Source organism: Triticum aestivum, chromosome 5A (assembly GCF_018294505.1).
Source record: "Triticum aestivum cultivar Chinese Spring chromosome 5A, IWGSC CS RefSeq v2.1, whole genome shotgun sequence".
NCBI lineage: Eukaryota > Viridiplantae > Streptophyta > Magnoliopsida > Poales > Poaceae > Triticum > Triticum aestivum.
In genome coordinates this window covers 28,359,256-28,374,356 of record NC_057806.1, presented here as the reverse complement: position 1 = coordinate 28,374,356, position 15,101 = coordinate 28,359,256, and positions in this window count along the sequence as shown.

Below are 15,101 nucleotides of genomic sequence, written 5' to 3'. Positions count from 1 at the left end.
GAACACTTCTGATATCCAAACATAGGATTCCAATATATCAATCTCCATGTCTCGACCATTTCGAGACTCCTCGTCATGTCCGTGATCACATCCGGGACTCCGAACAACCTTCGGTACATCAAAACATATAAACTCATAATATAACTGTCATCGAAACGTTAAGCGTGCGGACCCTACGGGTTCAAGAACTATATAGACATGACCGAGACACGTCCCCGGTCAATAACAAATAGCGGAACCTGGATGCTCATATTGGCTCCCACATATTCTATGAAGATCTTTATTGGTCAAACCGCATAACAACATACGTTGTTCCCTTTATCATCGGTATGTTACTTGCCCGAGATTCGATCGTCGGTATCTCAATACCTAGTTCAATCTCGTTACCGGCAAGTCTCTTTACTCGTTCTGTAATACATCATCCTGCAACTAACTCATTAGTTGCAATGCTTGCAAGGCTTAAGTGATGTGCATTACCAAGAGGGCCCAGAGATACCTCTCCGACAATCGGAGTGACAAATCCTAATCTCGAAATACGCCAACCCAACAAGCACCTTCGGAGACACCTGTAGAGCACCTTTATAATCACCCAGTTACGTTGTGACGTTTGGTAGCACATAAAGTGTTCCTTCGGTAAACGGGAGTTGCATAATCTCATAGTCATAGGAACATGTATAAGTCATGAAGAAAGTAATAGCAACATACTAAACGATCGGGTGCTAAGCTAACGGAATGGGTCAAGTCAATCACATCATTCTCCTAATGGTGTGATCCCATTAATCAAATGACAACCCATGCCAATGGTTAGGAAACTTAACCATCTTTGATCAATGAGCTAGTCAAGTAGAGGCATACTAGTGACATTCTGTTTGTCTATGTATTCACACATGTATTATGTTTTCGGTTAATACAATTCTAGCATGAATAATAAACATTTATCATGATATAAGGAAATAAATAATAACTTTATTATTGCCTCTAGGGCATATTTCCTTCAGTCTCCCACTTGCACTAGAGTCAATAATCTAGATTACACAGTAATGATTCTAACACCCATGGAGTCTTGGTGCTGATCATGTTTTACTCGTGGAAGAGGCTTAGTCAACGGGTCTGCAACATTCATATCCGTATGTATCTTGCAAATTTCTATGTCTCCCACCTGAACTAAATCCCGGATGGAATTGAAGCGTCTCTTGATGTGCTTGGTTCTCTTGTGAAATCTGGATTCCTTCGCCAAGGCAATTGCACCAGTATTGTCACAAAAGATCTTCATTGGGCCCGATGCACTAGGTATTACACCTAGATAGGATATGAACTCCTTCATCCAGACTCCTTCATTTGCTGCTTCTGAAGCAGCTATGTAATCCGCTTCACACGTAGATCCCGCCACAACGCTTTGTTTAGAACTGCACCAACTGATAGCTCCACCGTTCAATGTAAAGACGTATCCGGTTTGCGATTTAGAATCATCCAGATCAGTGTCAAAGCTTGCATCAACGTAACCGTTTACGATGAGCTCTTTGTCACCTCCATAAACGAGAAACATATCCTTAGTCCTTTTCAGGTATTTTAGGATGTTCTTGACCGTTGTCCAGTGATCCACTCCTGGATTACTCTGGTACCTCTTTGCTAGACTTATAGTAAGGCACACATCAGGTCTGGTACACAGCATTGCATACATGATAGAGCCTATGGCTGAAGCATAGGGAACGTCTTTCATTTTCTCTCTATCTTATGCAGTGGTCGAGCATTGAGTCTTACTCAACTTCACACCTTGTAACACAGGCAAGAACCCTTTCTTTGCTTGATCCATTTTGAACTTCTTCAAAACTTTGTCAAGGTATGTGCTTTGTGAAAGTCCAATTAAGCGTCTTGATCTATCTCTATAGATCTTGATGCCCAATATATAAGCAGCTTCACCGAGGCATTTCATTGAAAAACTCTTATTCAAGTATCCTTTTATGCTATCCAGAAATTCTATATCATTTCCAATCAACAATATGTCATCCACATATAATATTAGAAATGCTACAGAGCTCCCACTCACTTTCTTGCAAATACAGGCTTCTCCAAAAGTCTGTATAAAACCAAATGCTTTGATCACACTATCAAAGCGTTTATTCCAACTTAGAGAGGCTTGCACCAGTCCATAAATGGATCGCTGGAGCTTGCACACTTTGTTAGCTCCCTTTGGATCGACAAAACCTTTTGGTTGCATCATATACAACTCTTCTTCCAGAAATCCATTCAGGAATGCAGTTTTGACATCCATTTGCCAAATTTCATAATCATAAAATGCGGCAATTGCTAACATGATTTGGACAGACTTAAGCATCGCTACGGGTGAGAAGGTCTCATTGTAGTCAATCCCTTGAACTTGTCGAAAACCTTTTGCAACAAGTCGAGCTTTATAGACAGTAACATTACCGTCAGCGTCAGTCTTCTTCTTGAAGATCCATTTATTCTCAATTGCTTGCCGATCAACGGGCAAGTCAACCAAAGTCCACACTTTGTTCTCATACATGGATCCCATCTTAGATTTCATGGCTTCAAGCCATTTTGCGGAATCTGAGCTCACCATCGCTTCTTCATAGTTTGTAGGTTCGTCATGGTCTAGTAACATAACTTCCAGAACAGGATTACCGTACCACTCTGGTGCGGATCTTACTCTGGTTGACCTACGAGGTTCAGTAACAACTTGATCTAAAGTTTCATGATCATCATCATTAACTTCCTTACTAATTGGTGTAGGTGTCGCAGAAACCGGTTTCTGTGATGAACTACTTTCCAATAAGGGAGCAGGTACAGTTACCTCATCAAGTTCTACTTTCCTCCCACTCACTTCTTTTGAGAGAAACTCCTTCTCTAGAAAAACTCCGAATTTAGCAACAAAAGTCTTGCCTTCGGATCTGTGATAGAAGGTGTACCCAACAGTCTCCTTTGGGTATCCTATGAAGACACATTTCTCCGATTTGGGTTCGAGCTTATCAGGTTGAAGCTTTTTCACATAAGCATCGCAGCCCCAAACTTACAAAAACGACAACTTTGGTTTCTTACCAAACCACAGTTCATAAGGCGTCGTCTCAACGGATTTCGATGGTGCCCTATTTAAGGTGAATGCGGCCGTCTCTAAAGCATAACCCCAAAACGATAGCGGTAAATCAGTAAGAGACATCATAGATCGCACCATATCTAGTAAAGTACGATTACGACGTTCGGACACACCCTTACGCTGTGGTGTTCCGGGTGGCGTGAGTTGCGAAACTATTCCACATTGTTTCAAATGAAGACCAAGCTCATAACTCAAATATTCTCCTCCACGATCAGATCGTATAAACTTTATTTTCTTGTTACGATGATTTTCAACTTCACTCTAAAATTCTTTGAACTTTTCAAATGTTTTAGACTTACTTTCATTAAGTAGATATACCCATATCTGCTTAAATCATCTGTGAAGGTGAGAAAATTACAATATCCGCCACGAGCCTCAACATTCATCGGACCACATACATCTGTATGTATGATCTCCAACAAATCTGTTGCTCTCTCCATAGTTCCGGAGAACGGCGTTTTAGTCATCTTGCCCATGAGGCACGGTTCGCAAGTACCAAGTGATTCATAATCAAGTGGTTCCAAAAGTCCATCAGTATGGAGTTTCTTCATGCGCTTTACTCTGATATGACCTAAACGGCAGTGCCACAAATAAGTTGCACTATCATTATCAACTCTGCATCTTTTGCCTTCAATATTATGAATATGTGTATCACCACTATCGAGATTTAGCAAAAATAGACCACTCTTCAAGGGTGTATGACCATAAAAGATATTACTCATATAAATAGAACAACCATTATTCTTTGATTTAAATGAATAACCGTCTCACATCAAACAAGATCCAGATATAATGTTCATGCTCAACGCTGGCACCAAATAACAATTATTTAGGTCTAATACTAATCCCGAAGGTAGATGTAGAGGTAGCATGCCGACTGCGATCACATCGACTTTGGAACCATTTCCCACGCGCATCGTCACCTCATCCTTAGCCAATCTTTGCTTAATCCGTAGCCCATGTTTCGAGTTGCAAATATTAGCAACAGAACCAGTATCAAATACCCAGGTGCTACTGCGAGCATTAGTAAGGTACACATCAATAACATGTATATCACATATACCTTTGTTCACTTTGCCATCCTTCTTATCCGCCAAATACTTGGGGCAGTTCCGCTTCCAGTGACCAGTCTGCTTGCAGTAGAAGCACTCAATCTCAGGCTTAGGTCTAGACTTGGGTTTCTTCTCCTGAGCAGCAACTTGCTTGATGTTCTTCTTGAAGTTCCCCTTCTTCTTTCCTTTGCCCTTTTTCTTGAAACTGGTGGTCTTATTGACCATCAACACTTGATGCTCCTTCTTGATTTCTACCTCCGCTGCCTTTAGCACCGCGAAGAGCTCGGGAATTGTCTTATCCATCCCTTGCATATTATAGTTCATCACGAAGCTCTTGTAGCTTGGTGGCAGTGATTGGAGAATTCTGTCAATGACGCTATCATCCGGAAGATTAACTCCCAGTTGAATCAAGTGATTGTAGTACCCAGACATCTTGAGTATATGCTCACTGACAGAACTATTCTCTTCCATCTTGCAACTGTAGAACTTATTGGAGACTTCATATCTCTCAATATGAGCATTCTTTTGAAATATTAACTTCAACTCCTGGAACATCCCATATGCTCCATGACGTTCAAAACGTCGTTGAAGTCCTGGTTCTAAGCCGTAAAGCATGGCACACTGAACTATCGAGTAGTCATCAACACGTGTCTGCCAGGCATTCACAATGTCTGCAGTTGCTGGTGCAGGTGGTACACCTAGCGGTGCTTCCAGGACGCAATTCTTCTGAGCAGCAATGAGGATAATCCTCAAGTTACGGACCCAGTCCGTGTAATTGCTACCATCATCTTTCAACTTTGCTTTCTCAAGGAACGCATTAAAATTCAATGGAACAACAACACGGGCCATCTATCTACAATCAACATAGACAAGCAAGATACTATCAGGTACTAAGTTCATGATAAATTTAAGTTCAATTAATCATATTATTTAAGAACTCCCACTTAGATAGACATCCCTCTAATCCTCTAAGTGATCACGTGATCCATATCAACTAAAACATGTCTGATCATCACGTGAGATGGAGTAGTTTCAACGGTGAACATCACTACGTTGATCATATCTACTATATGATTCACGCTCGACCTTTCGGTCTCCGTGTTCCGAGGCCATATCTTTTATATGCTAGGCTCGTCAAGTTTAACCTGAGTATTCCGCGTGTGCAACTGTTTTGCACCCGTTGTATTTGAACGTAGAGCCTATCACACCCGATCATCACGTGGTGTCTCAGCACGAAGAACTTTCGCAACGGTGCATACTCAGGGAGAACACTTATACTTTGATAATTTAGTGAGGGATCATCTTATAATGCTACCGTCAATCAAAGCAAGATAAGATGCATAAAAGATAAACATCACATGCAATCAATATAAGTGATATGTTATGGCCATCATCATCTTGTGCTTGTGATCTCCATCTCCGAAGCACCGTCATGATTCATCACCGGCGCGACACCTTGATCTCCATCGTAGCATCGTTTCGTCTCGCCAATCTTATGCTTCCACGACTATCGCTACCGCTTAGTGATAAAGTAAAGCATTACTGGGCGATTGCATTGCATACAATAAAGCGACAACCATATGGCTCCTGCCAGTTGCCGATAACTCGGCTACAAAACATGATCATCTCATACAATAAAATTTAGCATCATGTCTTGACCATATCACATCACAACATGCCCTGCAAAAACAAGTTAGACGTCCTTTACTTTGTTGTTGCAAAATTTACGTGGCTGCTATGGGCTTAGCAAGAACTGTTCTTACCTACGCATCAAAACCACAACGATAGTTTGTCAAGTTGGTGTTGTTTTAACCTTCTCAAGGATCGGGCGTAGCCACACTCGGTTCAACTAAAGTTGGAGAAACTGACACCCGCCAGCCACCTGTGTGCAAAGCACATCGGTAGAACCAGTCTCACGTAAGCGTACGCGTAATGTCGGTCCGGGCCGCTTCATCCAACAATACCGCCGAACCAAAGTATGACATGCTGGTAAGCAGTATGACTTACATCGCCCACAACTCACTTGTGTTCTACTCGTGCATATGACATCTACGCATAAAACCAGGCTCGAATGCCACTGTTGGGGAACGTAGTAATTTCAAAAAAAATCCTACACACACGCAAGATCATGGTGATGCATAGCAACGAGAGGGGAGAGTGTTGCCCACGTACCCTCGTAGACCGAAAGCGGAAGCGTTGGCACAACGCGGTTGATGTAGTCGTACGTCTTCACGATCCGACCGATCAAGTACCGAACGTACGGCACCTCCGAGTTCAGCACACGTTCAGCTCGATGACGTCCCTCGAACTCCGATCCAGCCGAGTGTTGAGGGAGAGTTTCGTCAGCACGACGGCATGGTGACGATGATGATGTTCTACCGACGCAGGGCTTCGCCTAAGCACCGCTACAGTATTATCGAGGTGGACTATGGTGGAGGGGGCACCGCACACGGCTAAAAGATCAAACGATCAATTGTTGTGTCTCTGGGGTGCCCCCCTACCCCCGTATATAAAGGAGCAAGGGGGGTGCGGCCGGCCTAGAGAGGGGCGCGCCAGGAGGAGTCCTACTCCTACCAGGAGTAGGACTCCCCCCTTTTCCTTGTTGGACTAGGAGAGAGAGGGGAAAGAGGTGGAAGAGAAGAAGGAAGGGGGCCCCGCCCCCCTCTCCTTGTCCTATTCGGATTAGGGGGGAGGGGGCGCGGCCCATTCTCTGGCCGCCTCTCCTCTCTCTCCACCAAGGCCCACTAAGGCCCATTAAGTCCCGGGGGGTTCCGGTAACCTCCCGGTACTCCAGTAAAATCCCGATTTCACCCGGAACACTTCCGATATCCAAACATAGGCTTCCAATATATCAATCTTCATGTCTCGACCATTTCGAGACTCATCGTCATGTCCGTGATCACATCCGAGACTCCAAACAACCTTCGGTACATCAAAACATATAAACTCATAATATAACTGTCATCAAAACGTTAAGCGTGCGGACCCTACGGGTTTGAGAACTATGTAGACATGACCGAGACACGTCTCTGGTCAATAACAAATAGCGGAACTTGGATGCTCATATTGGCTCCCACATATTCTACGAAGATCTTTATCGGTCAAACCGGATAACAACATACGTTGTTCCCTTTATCATCGGTATGTTACTTGCCCGAGATTCGATCGTCGGTATCTCAATACCTAGTTCAATCTCGTTACCGGCAAGTCTCTTTACTCGTTCTGTAATACATCATCCTGCAGCTAACTCATTAGTTGCAACGATTTCAAGGCTTAAGTGATGTGCATTACCGAGAGGGCCCAGAGATACCTCTCTGACAATCGGAGTGACAAATCCTAATCTCGAAATACGCCAACCCAACAAGTACCTTCAGAGACACCTGTAGAGCACCTTTATAATCACCCAGTTACGTTCTGACGTTTGGTAGCACACAAAGTGTTCCTCCGGTAAATGGGAGTTGCATAATCTCATAGTCATAGGAACATGTATAAGTCATGAAGAAAGCAATAGCAACATACTAAACGATCGGGTGCTAAGCTAACGGAATGGGTCAAGTCAATCACATCATTCTCCTAATGGTGTGATCCCATTAATCAAATGACAACCCATGTCAATGGTTAGGAAACTTAACCATCTTTGATCAACAAGCTAGTCAAGTAGAGGCATACTAGTGACATTCTGTTTGTCTATGTATTCACACATGTATTATGTTTCCGGTTAATACAATTCTAGCATGAATAATAAACATTTATCATGATATAAGGAAATAAATAATAACTTTATTATTGCCTCTAGGGCATATTTCCTTCATTCCCGTCTTACATAGACAAAGTGGAGCATATTATAGGGTGGAAATCTCTAGTTTTCAAATTAAGGCGTTATGCGTTCTAGTGTTGTACCATGCTATTCCATGAGCAACACATGACAACAAGCATCATGAGATTGAATCTCAGGGGTTTGTGTTATGATGCATCTTATCGGTGTGTTGTACCGTGCTATTCCATGAGCAAAATATCAAAATATTATCTTATGATGCATAGCGGTATATAGGAAGTTGACCCCTTGTGTTAGACTACCAGGCAAAGGCGCGGCAGCATGCTACGCCCGTGTATGAGCCAATCATTTCTCAAATTTGTAGCTTAATTTGTCTGTGAAAAAGTATAATAGGTGAGCACTGGTTTAAGATAGTACACTATCTAGCTACATGGTTTATGAATGTAGATAAGGAGAAAACATTGGTGGAGTAGCTTGTTGCTTGTCAGCACTCTAGATGGTTTTCTCTTGGCCGTCATGCTTGGATGGTTTGCTTCCCAACCATCATGCTTTGGCGTCATTCTCTTCATCACATAATCCTTTGTGTGTCCAGTTCTTGGCCTGTTCTTCTTGTTGTTGGCCTTCATGATTAGATGATTTGCTTCGAACCTTCATGCTTTGTAAGAACACACCAACATGATCATTTCCATCTGCTAATAGTAATGGATACTTCATTGAAGGGCGATAAAAGAGCACCTTGCCCTGCTTAGCATTAACCTCCCCTAACTAATACACTTTATAAAGTGCATAAACTTCTAAGCACAGACAATGAAAGTTTTAGCAAAGAGAATGTAACAGGTTCCTGAAACATTGAATCAACCTCACCTCTGTACCCGAGATGTTCAGCAATGCTACCGAAAAAACTTAAAATTAGTGCGTTGGAAAGTATAAACATGTGACTTGAGGCAACTCTATACATAGGAACTCACATACATGATCCTTCTTTCGTTCCTCTTCAACTTATATGATATGTTCTTTTCAATAGCGATCCTTATGCGCGCGTGCCCGCGCACACACACAAGGAACATCATGGCTGCTTGGTTTCCTTTTTGTTTTTGTCTGATTTATGCTTTGCACTCAATGTCAGCCAATAACTAATTGATAGTTGCTTAATATGGGTGCACTTATCTCCCCATAAATAATTTTTTTGATTGAGTGGAAAAAAAATGATAAATCATCATTTTTCTTTTGAATTATAGACAAAAAGTCTCAGACTATGTATGCCTAAGTCGTAACTTTGTTATACGTTGCCCGTCTTATTTGGATCACACAATTTCTATGACTGAAAATATATAATCTAGCATGCTAGCAACTCATACCACCACCAGTGTGCAAGTAGGACTAAAGTTATTGAGGGATGTTGGTTGCTCGTGGAAGAACTAGTCATAGCAACCCGAATTGACCAGTTCAGAAACAACTAAAAGAAGGGTGTCGCATGTTTACCACAGAAAACTTATTTTATAACTTATCGTTAGCTATAGATTATAAACATAACTGCACAAGCCCTCTTGTAGCAACATTGCATATTTGTGGATGTGTCCATCGTCAGTTTGCCAAAGAAAATTTCTTTTATAACTCATCGTTACCAAGTACCAACCATTATTTAGAGTACTATATTCCCTATGATCATAAACACAACTATACGACTAGTACCTTTGCCAATTTCAAAATGACTTTTGCTTGAAACTTGTGAGGAAGAATGATATTATTGTCAAGGGAATATAATTTCTTACTCCTACTCACATTAAGATTTTTCTACCTCTTTTGAGTTGTTAAGAGGCAAGCATTGATAGACTTGCATAAATTGGGTGAACTAACATCTTGGTTGAGAGAATTGGAGGTTATGCTGGAAAGTGCTAAGATAAGCAAGCAACATGCAGAAGGTGAAGCTACCCTTGCCAGAGTGAGAGCTGAGAGTGCAAGAAGGGAGGTCAAGCAGCTTGAACTACTAGCATTGCATTGTTGTCCCCTGCTACAAATAGAACTAAAATGCGCCCTAGGTTTCCACTTTTTGTGCATGTCATGTGTACTATAGATACACCTGCAGTCCCATACTCCCATATCACTTTTGCTGCGTAAGTTATCTTAAGAGATACCTGTAGTGTTGAATCTTTTATATATTTATGTATTTACAGTTAAAATTCATCCATTTGTGTGTCAAATATTCACTTTGATCTAACACATTATGAGTATTAATTATACCCGGACATGTCAAGTTGTTACATGGATATATTCACTGTCCCATTAGCATGCTACTCTAAGCCAAGAAATCTTACTTATGAACTTTAGTCCCATTTTGTTACAAGAACAACCAGAATTAAGGCAAGGATTGACATCATCTCTTTCATGAGGCTGTCATATCAAGATTGCCTTAATTTGTTAGGTATTTGCACAACACACCTCTAATATAAATTTGACCAAGCATGTGTTATATGGTAAATATCCCTTCACTATTATGCAATTGATATTTGTTTTGATTTGCTTTCTTAGTGATCACACTTGCTTTCTTAGTGCTCACACATATGTAGGTGGACCAAGATGTATGTGCTTTGTAGCGCTTTGTGGGTTATATGTTTGCTTACAGAGGATGCTTACCATTTGCGAATGTGGGGTAAAAGAACCACACCACTCTACAACACATCACCCTCTTGGTCGTCCATCATCCTACAACACATCACCCTCTTTGCCTCAAGTGGGGCAAATCTCAGCCTTGAGCTATCTAATCCCCTGTTATACGATTCCGATGTACATGTGAGTTGCCGTTATGATCACCCTATTATAGTTGATGTTTGAGGAACCGAAAGTGCATCATCCGGTATGAAGGGTGAAAGAATGTGGATGTCGCCTAGAGGGGGGGGGTGAATAGGCGCTTTAAAATAGTTACGGTTTAGGCTTGAACAAATGCGGAATAAACCTAGCGGTTAATTTGTCAAGCACAAAACCTACAACAACTAGGCTCACCTATGTGCACCAACAACTTATGCTAAGCAAGATAAACAACAAAGTGATAGCAAGATATATGACAAGAAACAATATGGATATCACAAATTAAAGTGCATAAGTAAAGGGCTCAGGTAAGAGATAACCGAGGCACGCGGAGACGATGATGTATCCCGAAGTTCACACCCTTGCGGATGCTAATCTCTATTTGGAGCGATGTGGAGGCACAATGCCCCCCAAGAAGCCACTAGGGCCACCATAATCTCCTCACGCCCTCGCACAATGCAAGATGCCGTGATTCCACCAAGGGACCCTTGAGGGCGGTCACCGAACCCGTACAAATGGCAACCCTTGGGGGCGGTCACCGAACCCGTACACTTTGGCAACCCTTGGGGGCGGTCACCAGTACCCATCAAATTGCTCGGGGCGATCTCCACAACCTAATTGGAGACCCCGACGCTTGCCCGGAGCTTTTACACCACAATCATTGAGCTTCGAACACCACCAACCGTCTAGGGCGCCCAAGAACCCAAGAGGAACAAGCTCAAGGGCACCTAGCACCCAAGAGTAATAAGCTTCTCAACTTGTAACTACCACGTATCACCGTGGAGAACTCAAACCAATGCACCAAATGCAACGGCAAGGGCACACGGAGTGCCCAAGTCCTTCTCTCTCAAATCCCACTGAAGCAACTAATGCTAGGGAGGAAAATGAGAGGAAGAATAAGAAGGAGAACACCAAGAACTCCAAGATATAGATCCAAGGGGTTCCACTCACATAGAGGAGAAAGTGATTGGTGGAAATGTGGATCTAGATCTCTCTCTTTTCCCTCAAAAACTAGCAAGAATCCATGGAGGGATTGAGAGTTAGCAAGCTCGAAGAAGGTCAACAATGGGGGAAGAACACAAGCTCAAGAGATAAGGCTCAATGGGGAAGAAGACCCCCTTTTATAGGAGCTCCCGAATCCAACCGTTATGTGCTCAGTCCACGCACGAGCGGTACTACCGCTCAGGGGAGCGGTACTACCACACGGGCGGTAGAACACAAAGAGCGGAGCAAAGCAGAGGGCGGGACAGAGCCGTATGAGCGGCACTACTGCTGGGGCAAGCAGTTATACCGTTGGCAGCGGCGGTATTGCCGCTTGGCCCAGCGGTACTACCACACATGAGCGGCACAACTGCTCCTACTGCCGCTACTACTGCCGCTGAACCCAACATGAGAAAACCACGTCTCGAGTCAAGGCGGTACCAACGCGGAACCAAAGCTGTACTACCGCTTATGGCCATGGGCGGTACTACCGTCGTGAGACAGCGGTACTACCGCTTGTGGCGATACGCGGTACTGCCGCTCTGGCCCCGCGTACTACCACTGGCACCAAACATATGCCAATTCCATGAAAACAAGTATACTCCAAGGAAAACCAGAACTGCCATAACTTCTGCAAATGAGCTCTGAATCGAGCAAGCTGAAGCTTGTTGGAAACAAGACGGCGAGTAGCATCAAAACAGTGACTGGATATAGTAAGAAGAGGCAGGGGAGGTATGCCTAACAAATAGAGGAGTGAAACCTCCAACAGAGAAGAACCGACATAACCTCCAACGTCGAAAACATCATAGAAGATGCGAGTGAACTCCGTTTTCGATGAACTCGAGCTTGTCATCAAGATGACTGCTACCTCTTGAGCACTGCGTTGGTTTTCCCTTGAAGAGGAAAGGGTGATGCAGCAAAGTAGCGTAAGTATTTCCCTCAGTTTTTGAGAACCAAGGTATCAATCCAGTAGGAGATCATGCTCAAGTCCCACCTACCTACACAAACAAATAAGAACCTTGCAACCAACGGGATAAAGGGGTTGTCAAGCCCTTCTCGGTCACTTACGAGAGTGAGATCTGATAGATATGATAAGATAATATTTTTGGTATTTTTATGATAAAGATGCAAAGTAAAATAAATGGCAAAGGAAATAACTAAGTGTTGGAAGATTAATATGATGAAAGATAGACCCGGGGCCATAGGTTTCACTAGTGGCTTCTCTCAAGAGCATAAGTATTACGGTGGGTAAACGAATTACTGTCGAGCAATTGATAGAATTGAGCATAGTTATGAGAATATCTAGGTATGATCATGTATATAGGCATCACGTCCGAGACAAGTAGACCGAAACGATTCTGCATCTACTACTATTACTCCACACATCAACCGCTATCCAGCATGCATCTAGAGTATTAAGTTCATAAGAACAGAGTAATGCTTTAAGGAAGATGACATGATGTAGAGGGATAAACTCATGCAATATGATATAAACCCCATCTTTTTATCCTCGATGGCAACAATACAATACGTATCGGTTCCCTTTCTGTCACTGGGATCGAACACTGCAAGATTGAACCCAAAGCTAAGCACTTCTCCCATTGCAAGAAAGATCAATCTAGTAGGCCAAACCAAACTAATAATTCGAAGAGACTTGCAAAGATAAACTAATCATACATAAAAGAATTCAGAGGATAATCAAATATTGTTCATAGATAATCTAGATCATAAACCCACAATTCATCGGATCTCGACAAACACACCGCAAAAGAAGATTACATCTAATAGATCTCCAAGAGAATCGAGGAGAACTTTGTATTGAGATCCAAAGAGAGAGAAGAAGCCATCTAGCTAATAACTATGGACCCGTAGGTCTGAAGTAAACTACTCACACATCATCGGAGAGGCCATGGAGTTGATGTAGAGGCCCTCTGTGATCAATGCCCCCTCCGGCGGAGCTCCGGAAAAGGCCCCGAGATGGGATCTCTCAAGTATAGAAGGTTGCGGCAGTCGAATTAGGTTTTCGTGGTGCTCCTGGACGTTTGGGGGGTACGTGTATATATATAGGAGGAAGAAGTACGTCGGTGGAGCAACGGAGGGCCCACGAGGGTGGAGGGCGTGCCCAAGGGGGTAGGCGCGCCCCCTGCCTCGTGCCTTCCTCCCTTGTTTCTTGACGGCCACTCCAAGTCTCGTGGATCACGTTTGTTGAGAAAATCACGTCCCCGAAGGTTTCATTCTGTTTGGACTCTGTTTGATATTCCTTTTCTTCGAAACCCTAAAATAGTCAAAAAAACAGCAATTTGGGTTTGGCCTCCGGTTAGTAGGTTAGTCCCAAAAATGATATGAAAGTGTAAAATAAAGCCCATTAACATCCAAAATAGATAATATAATAGCATGGAGCAATCAAAAATTATAGATACATTGGAGACGTATCAATGACCATAAGCTCCAAAACTCTCAAAGAGAACCAAACAATAACCAAGAAATATGATGTAAGGATGCAATGGTTTGAGCTCTCTATGAACGATACGATCAAGCTACTCATCGAGAGCCCCCCTTGATAGTACAACAATCGATCCTATAACCTGGTCTCCCAACTACCACTATGAGACCGGTAAAATAGAAAACCTATCAAGGGAAAACCTTTGTCTTGCACATGGTCCACTTGTGCTAGATGATGACGATCTTGACTTCCTCAAGTTGGACCACCTTTCTTGATTGTGTTGGCTCGATGAAGACTAGTTGATTGCTCCCCATACTCCACTATGGGCGAGACACTCTTCGACACATCTTCATAAATCCATTGTTACCATAATGGACGGCAAGCTTCAAGCATTTGATCTCTTCATGATGCTCCACTTGAACTTCTACATCGCAACCTAACACTACAAAAAAAAGACACATCCGTGACATTTTGGGCCGAACGAATTTTTTTCCTGTCATACATATGACACTTCTATGATGATAATTGTGACAAAACCCGGTATCATCATAGATGTGGTGGGCTCCTACTTCTATGACAAAAAATCATGACAGAAAATGGGCTTTTCGTCCTGGGCGAGCCGGAGACGCAGCTGCATGACATTCTTTGGGCCGTCCATGACGGAAAAAACCGTGGTAGAAGCGAGGGGGAGGAAAATTTCGGGGAGTTCCCGATTACGGTGGGAGGTCGGGGCCGAGCGATGTGCGTTTCTCTTGTACACGTACGCGCGTGTGTACAAGGCGTTGGCTCTAACTGAAACCGAGCGAGGCGTTGGGCTCTAACTGAACCCGAGCGATTGCACTGCAGGTTACGCGTTACTGAACCCGAGCGATCGACCGATGGCTGTTAACTGAACCCGATCGAGCGATTCCTTCGCTACTGCTGCTAACTGAA